Source organism: Salvia hispanica, chromosome 5 (genome assembly GCF_029641045.1).
Source record: "Salvia hispanica isolate PSC_SH4W2 chromosome 5, Shi_PSC_v1, whole genome shotgun sequence".
Lineage (NCBI taxonomy): Eukaryota > Viridiplantae > Streptophyta > Magnoliopsida > Lamiales > Lamiaceae > Salvia > Salvia hispanica.
Window position 1 is genome coordinate 37,425,650 of NC_142696.1, and position 6,838 is coordinate 37,432,487.

At 36.9% G+C, this 6,838-nt stretch overlaps 2 pseudogenes; both read left to right on the forward strand.

Annotated features, from left to right (window-relative positions):
* Window positions 1-654: 654 nt before the first annotated feature.
* Window positions 655-1,218, forward strand: LOC125189414 (dirigent protein 21 pseudogene; annotated as a pseudogene).
* Window positions 1,219-4,870: 3,652 nt separating this feature from the next.
* Window positions 4,871-5,907, forward strand: LOC125186384 (dirigent protein 1 pseudogene; annotated as a pseudogene).
* Window positions 5,908-6,838: the final 931 nt, after the last annotated feature.

A 6,838-nucleotide genomic window follows, 5' to 3' on the forward strand; every position in this document is an offset into this window, starting at 1 on the left:
GGAGTTATTGGTTAAAATGTTTAATTAGAGAGAGAAGGTGGGTGTAAGTATTAAAGTAGAGAGATAAAGAAAGATGGTATTTTAATAAGAGTGAGAAAAAGTGATTGAGTCTATTAATTGGAGAGAGAAAGTTACCAAAAAAGGAAATATGTCATCTTAGTTGGGACAAACTAAAAAAGAAAACGTGTCATCTTAAGCGGGACGGAGGGAGTAGATACTAAGACGATGTCATTTCAATTGCTTCGTGAGTTCTGATTTATCAATAAATCAAATTGGTGAAAATTTTGCACAAAAACCTAAGTTCATTCCATTTAAAAAAACTCGCCATTACGATTATGGTCTGATTATGTGCTTTCAATTGTCAAGAAGCTTGGTGCTCAATGTTTAGCAGGTGGATGTATAATAAAAACCGTGTTTCGGATGAAGTTATACTTTTTAAATTTGTTTTTTTTAAAAAAATTTCCAAAGTTTACTAGTTACAAACAATTCATCCAAAATTATAGGAGTACTTGCATAAAACATTTAATATAGTACTAGTAGTCATAGTTTGGTAGCAGCCAACTTCATTTGAAAAAACTACGTTGATGCTTATTCGAGTATATATATAGAGTTGAAATCTGATCGTTAATCATGCACATCCAAACATTTGCAGCCATGGCCAAAGTTCCAACGTTCTCTCTCATCGTCCTCCTTTTCTTAGCCATTTCCCTCCCAACAAACTCTCAAGAATTCTCTACAAAAGTTCCCAAGAGAGAGTTGCAGAGGTCAGAGCGCCTAATTCGCCTCCGCTTCTTCTTACGCGAATCCATCCGTGGGGACGCGCCGTCGGCCTTGGTGGTGGCGCAGGCCCCCACCACCCCCACCTACCGATACAACTTCGGCAGGGTGTTGGTCTTCGACGATCCCCTGACTGAGGGGCCTAACCTCAGCTCGAGGGCGGTGGGGCGAGCTCAGGGGTTGTCCACGTATGCCGATGTAAGGGAAACAGGGTTATTAATGGTGTACAATTACTTCTTCACCGAGGGGAGGTACAACGACAGCACGCTACAGGTGATGGGGCGGAATGCGCCGCGGTCGGATGTGAGGGATTTGTCGGTGCTCAGCGGCACCGGCCGTCTCCGGGGTGCGAGGGGGTATGTTCGGCTGAGGGCATATTCGGTTGATATCCAAAGGGGCTACTTTGTGGATGAGCATCTTGTCTTTCTCATCCTCCCTTGATCTAATTCGATCCTCATGTACACTTCTACTACTGCTATATACCATCTATATACTACTACTGTATATAATGAACAATCATCTCTTTCTGTGTTGTACGAGAGATGAATACCACAGACAATTGTGTATACCCTATTTGATCGCCATCACATTGCTTTTGTTCTAGTCAAATCATTCATCGAATTCGGTTCATTAATTAGGTTTGGACAAAAAAAAAATATTTACTAATATAATTATGTCATTGTTTTATATTTTATCCCTTCAAACTAAGGTTAATTATTTCTGCATTCTACAACATTTTCAAAGAGTAACTTGTCCCTCAGTCAATATATATCTCAAGTTGACTTGACAAGAAAGTGGTTGAAAAAATTACTCCTAGTAGAATATGATCCTACTTTTTTATACTCTACAATTTTAGATTAATAAAATTTATTTCCTCCGTCTAACCAAGTTGAATCACTTTCCTTTAATTTGGATTGTCCTAACAAAATTGTGTCATTATATTTTAAGTTTTTATTTTAGGTATAAATTAAGAATTTCAGACACCCTAATTAATCTCCTTATTACAATTAAAATCTAATTAGCACTTAACAATTTAAAAATAAATTAAATTCACCCACCCAACTACCGTCATTCATTTCATCCATCCCACTATCTCTCATCACAACAACTCTCTCTCTATTTTGGAAAATCCTAGATTCACCACCTCTTCCTCCTCCTCCCTTTAATTGCCTCGTCGTCGTGGTGGGCATGTTGGCGACGTTAGCCCATCATCTCCAGCTGCCCAATCTGACTCAATTTCCATTGTAACCCAAATGAAGAGGGTTGGGTGAATCCTCGCCGGCCCCTAACGGTGAATGCCCATCATCTCCAGCCGCCCTAGTCGCGGTGAGCCTACTGGAACCTTGGCCCATCGTCTCCAGCCTCAGTTTCTCTCGTTCCTCTCTGCACCGCAGGCGATTGTAACCCAAATGAAGAGGGATGGGTGAATCCTCGCCGGCCCCTAACGGTGAATGCCCTCGTCGTTGGTGGTGTTGGATTGAATAATCAATTTAATTGTAAATTAAATTAAATTAGAAAGTGAAATTCAATTCACAAATTAATTAAAAATAACAATTACTCCACTCCATAACTCAGATTAAAATTTCGCATAAAAATAAAGATTAAAAGAAAATACTCCCTACATCCCAACTAAGTTGAGTCAAAACTTTTGAGCACAGAGATTAAGAAATTACATTGAAAAGTAAGAGAGATGAATAAAATAGGAAGGATAAAGAGTCAGTAAAAAGTAGATGGTGGAATAAAGTAAGAGTGATTGAATGTTTTGTTTTTAGCCAAAAAATGAAATAACTCAACTTAGTTCCAACATCCCAAAAAGGAATACGACTCAACTTAGTTGGGACGAAAGAAGTAATAAAATACTCGTCAAATCAATTTATCCACTTTATTAATAACTCCACTTAAATTACTAAACACTTAAATGAGTCATTTCTGTGTGACTCAACTTAGTTGAAACAAAGGAAGTAAATGGAAATAAATTAGTAGAATGTGAGGTCCACTATAAATGGTTATAAAAATATAGTGGCACAATTAATATAGGACAAACCAAAATAGATAATTAAGACGCATAATGAAGGACGGAGGAAGTATTTTTTGTTGGTGGATTTGAAATCAAAATTGTTAGTGTAATGTTCCAATTTTGCATTAAATAAGTAAGTTAGATGCCGTGATTGATGCAGAATTTTGATAGCAGAGAGCCCATATCAATGTTTAAGACATTACGAACTACTCCCTCCGTTCGTGAATAGGAGTCTCGTTTTTCCATTTTAGTCCGTCCGCGGATAAGAGACCTGGTTCACTTTTATCATAAATGGTAATAGGGTCATACCTTCCACTAACTCATTTCACTCACATTTCATTTAAAACTAACATATACAAGTGGGACCCTTATTCCACTAACCTTTTTCCACCCACTTTTCATAACATTTCTTAAAACTCATGCCGCCCATGAATAGGACTCCTAATGGCGGACGGAGGGAGTATTTTTTATGGACGTATTTAGCAGTTGTAAGAAAAATTAATAAAAATATAATGAATAAAAGTATAGAACTCATAATCAAATTTGACTAAAAAGAAAATAAACTGCTATAAATGAGGTTCAAACTCCTATATAGCAAGAGGTTGACGCCAAGGAAACCAACTGCACTATTGAACTTTTGTAACGTACTGGAGTCCCATGGACCCCATTCACAAGTGTATGTTCGGCGCCACTGGTTAGATGATTAGTAAATCAATTAGGTATTTCCGTATTTAGTTTATTATGAGATCTTTATTTGCATTCAGCCTAAGCAAGAAGTATTCCTTTTTGTGATGCCACAAGCCGAGGAGCTGGGAATTCGGTTGGTTAACGGACTCGCAAAATTGGTGAAACAAATAACTGGAACCGAGGCCGAATAAGATTCAGTTCTCGATTACCTAGTAAAGAACCGATTTAGCTCAAAGAAAAAAAATGAACACTTTAGGCTTTAGCACCTCAATATCAAATGAACAATTTAGAGGTCGCCCTTCTTTTGAGATAGTTATTTCACAACTACGTACCTAATTAAAATAATACTCCCTCCGTCCCGCCTAAGATGACACATTGCTTAGCCGGCACAAGATTTTAGGAGTTATAGATTAAAGTGTTTAATTGGAGAGAGAAAATGTGGATGTAAGTATTAAAGTAAAGAAATAAAGAAAGATGAACAATTTATTAGAGTGAAAAAAGTGGTTGAGTATATTAACTGGAGAGAGAAAGTTTTCAAAAAAAAGAATCTTAGTTGGGACAAATTAAAAAGGAAAATATGTCATTTTAAGCTGGTTGGAGTGAATAAATATGTTATTATGACCCATTCTCAGGTAAAATCTATTATGAATAGAGTCATAAACTAATTTTCCAATCAAATCAAAAACTGTATGAATCCCGCAATCACTGATATTCGTTCTCGTAAAAAGTGTAAATTTCAAGGGCCCCCCTCTATAAACGTACATTTAATTTATAAGTAATTGATCAACAAAGAATGACACATGATACCTAATTAATAAAACCTAGTGTTTTATTATAGTTTATTGTCATAATTTAAAACCCAAATTAAATAAAATTTATTTGCCCAACTAATTCCTTATTATTGCAATTGATAGCTGATATTCTTCATGGTGAGGAAGCTATGTTATCTAAAATAATACTAAGTACTAATATAGATACTAAGTCGATGTCATTTCAATTGCTTCGTGAGTTCTGATTTGGCAATAAATCTAATTGGTGAAAAATTTGCAAAAACCTAAGTTCATTCCATTAAAAAAAACTCGTCATTACGATTATCGTCTGATAAGGTGCTTTCAATTGTCATGAAGCTTGGTGCTCAATGTTTAGCAGTTGGATAATATAATAAAAATCGTGTTTTAGTCGAAGTTATACTTTAAATTTTTTTTTTTTAAATTTCCAAAGTTTACTATGTTACAAACAATTCATCCAAAATTATAGGAGTACTTATATTAAATATTTGATGTATAAGTTTGGTAGCAGCCAACTTCATTTGAAAACACTACATTCGTGTATATATAGAGTTGAAATCTGATCGTTAAATTAATCATGCACCTTCAAACATTTGCAGGCATGGCCAAAGTTCCAACATTATCTCTCATCATCCTCCTCCTTTTCTTAGCCATTTCCCACCCAACAAACTCCCAACAATTCTCTACAAAAGTCTTCAAGAGGTCAGAGCGGCTAATTCACTTCCACTTCTTCTTACGCGAATCCATCCGTGGCGACGCGCCGTCGGCCTTGGTCGTGGCGCAGGCCCCCACCACCAACACCTACCGATACTACTTCGGCACGGTGTTTGTCTTCGACGATCCCCTGACGGAAGGGCCGAACCTGAGCTCGAGGGCGGTGGGCCGAGCTCAGGGGATGGCCACGTATGCCGAGGTGGAAGATCTGGCGCAATTAGTGGTGTACAATTACTTCTTCACCGAGGGGAGGTACAACGGCAGCACGCTAAACGTGATAGGGCGTGATATGCCGCGATTGCCTGAAAGGAATCTGTCGGTCGTTGGCGGCACCGGCCGTCTTCGGTTTGCGAAGGGGCACGTTCGGATTAGGGAATTTTCGGATGATGTGGAAAGGGGGGTTTTTGTGGATGAGCATGATGTCTATATATATTTATATAGTACTCCATAAATGTATTGATCCTCAGTATGTGTCGTTTTGTGTTTGTGTTTGATTATTTATCAAACTCCTATATATATTAAATATAATGAATAATCTTGTAATTGTTTTGTGTCGGGCTAGTCCTTGATCAGTTGCTTGTTCATTGTTAAGTTCAGATTAATTAGTTTTCAATCCTAACCTATTCTCCTAACTTTAAAAAATGAAAGAGTTTACCTTGCATTTTCAGTCCTATGTGATGTTTGTACATATGTGATTTAATTCTTCAATCTATTGTTGAATACGAGATCATAATAAGCATGTAAACGTAAATTAAAATTGACGTTGTCAACATTCGACAATACATGTACCACAGCGAGAACTAACGAAAAAATGTATATATATTATTTCAGCTGGGAACTGTTTGTTCAAATATGAAACAATTGTTATTACCATTATAGGTCATTGGCTTAATTTTAGCAAATGGGGTACCCGATCCCGAATAAGCCAAAAACTGGTTGATATGGGCTCTAGTTAGGCCATTTTGTACACCATGGCCCAGCCCGGCCCAGGACCATCTTTAGCCTAGCCTAGGCCTGGGCTTAGGCCCGTCAGGCACCCATCTTATATAATTAGTTTTTTTTAATGTAATTAGGTAATTAACCATTCATAATATTTTCTCCATCCTAATTAAATTGAGTCAAAACTTTTAGGCACATAAATTAATAAATTGTGTTAAAAAGTATGAAAGAGGAATAAAGTAGGAAATATAAAAAGAGAGTATAGTAGGTGATAGATGAAGTAGGTAACAAATTAATAAAAGCCCAGTCCGCCTTAGGAATGGGCTCGGGCTGGGCTGGGCCTCTATATTGGTGGGTCTTGGCCGGCCTGACCCACTTGACAACTCTAGGCGTGAGATGGTGAGAGGTCGATTGCAGAGAGGGGCCTGGCCGGCTGGGAGAGGGCCGACTGCAGAGAGTCAAAGGGACCGGGGAATTTGATGCCTTCTTTGGTAGTACTACATGTTTAGTTTCATCCGACACTAATAGTACAAAATCAACCAAACTGTTAAAAAGTGAATAGAAAAATCGAAAATATAGATAATAATAGATACTCCTTATTAGTAACAAATAATCCTTGACATTAGACCAGTGTACATCAACCATCATATAGAATTAGAGTAAGCAAAACCTAATTATAAGTTTACAACTAACTTATAGAAGTGCTTTTCATTTTATTGAATTATTTTATTCTATTTGCTTATCAGTCTTAAAGGTAAATTAGACCAATTATATTTATTTTAATTTCTCTTTTCATTATTTCTCAATTTATTCCATAAAAAACTCATCATTTACTAACGTATTGCCGTCTGATGAGATGATGTCAATCGTCAATAAGAAGCTTGGAGTAGTAAAAGTCGTGTTTGAGACAATTTTA